The sequence below is a fragment of the Molossus molossus genome, unplaced genomic scaffold (genome assembly GCF_014108415.1).
Source record: "Molossus molossus isolate mMolMol1 unplaced genomic scaffold, mMolMol1.p scaffold_m16_p_10, whole genome shotgun sequence".
Lineage (NCBI taxonomy): Eukaryota > Metazoa > Chordata > Mammalia > Chiroptera > Molossidae > Molossus > Molossus molossus.
The window spans coordinates 48,860,043-48,861,325 of record NW_023425345.1 but is presented as its reverse complement, the minus strand read 5'-3'; the positions used below and the strand labels follow the sequence as shown (position 1 = coordinate 48,861,325).

Genomic DNA, 1,283 nt, shown 5'->3' with positions numbered 1-1,283 from the left:
TCTTGGCCCTACATTTCCTATCTCTGGTGAAAAGGAACCCTTCTACCCTCTTGGTACAGGACGGGTACCTTCACACTGGAGATGTATTTTCTGTTTCAGGAGGACAAAGGAGGGTCAGTGTCCTTGCACTGACTGTTTCTTAAGTGACTTTAATTAACAATAATTGCTATGTCAAAGTGGCATGTTTTGGGGTGGCATATTCTGCTCCCTTTCAGCTGCACACTCTGGTTGGGATGGTCGCTCATGGCGCAAGAGTGAACAGTAGACCTGGTCCTGAAATCAGTCTGCTCTCTGCTCACTGAGTGCATCCGCCCAGGAGGGACGGCTTCTCCTGTTGCACACAAAGGCACCCCACAGAGTAGTGGCAGCCCAGCTCTGAAGGTCTGAAAACACAGTGCATGCTCTTCTTCAATAACTTGAAAGTCACTTCCAGATTCTGGGGTAGGAAACCAATGATGTGAGCAATGAAGTGTGTGGGGGGGGCGAAGACAAAAATTATCAAAATAAAAGGTAGAAGAAATGAAAAAGAACAGCAAAGAGAGGTGACTCCTGAGGACCGGTAGGAGGGACTATGATAGTTGGAGGTCCCCCCTCCCCATTTCTGGTATTGTGAGTAAACATGGGGAGAAAGTTTACGGTGACCTATTCAATGGCAGAAGTCAAAATGGGTCAAAGGGCAATGTGGAGACATTCTGCAGTAGGAAGCAACTTGAGTCTGGCACCTAACCCAGCCATTTTATAACCAGGGCTGGATCGCTTCTCGGCCTTTTGGCTAAGATCAAGTGTAGTATCTGTTCTTATCAGTTTAATAACCAGGGCTGGAAGAAAGTCCATTTTATCAGCAACGGGTCTGTACTTTCCGCCAAACTCCCTTCCCCCTCTGCCCACTCCAGCCCCCCAGGAAAACTCATGGCAACAGTTTATGTCTCACATTTCAATTTGGATGATGAAGGTTCCCTATTATGTTCATCTCGTACCCCTAGCTGCTAACTCTCAGAGAAGAGCGTCCTTAACTCTGAGAAGCAGTTTGGTCTTGAAACTCCCTAAGAAATGACTCAAGTTCCTAATTTCTAAGGAAAACAGAATCTTCACATTGGAAATGGGGATCACAACACCTAAGCGTAGAATTTTGTAGAAATAAATCAGATTGGTTCAAAGGATTTTTTGCCATATGGCTCCTAGTGTATCCCACACTTTTCCACAGACCCGGAAGATCTATGGCCAATACCCTTCCTGAATTCTTGTCCCTATGAGACTTTTGTGTGGGAGTCACTGGTCCCTAT

At 46.0% G+C, this 1,283-nt stretch overlaps 1 pseudogene; it reads left to right on the top strand.

The window, feature by feature from the left end:
• Positions 1-752: 752 nt before the first annotated feature.
• LOC118624919 lies at positions 753-861 on the top strand (annotated as a pseudogene).
• Positions 862-1,283: the final 422 nt, after the last annotated feature.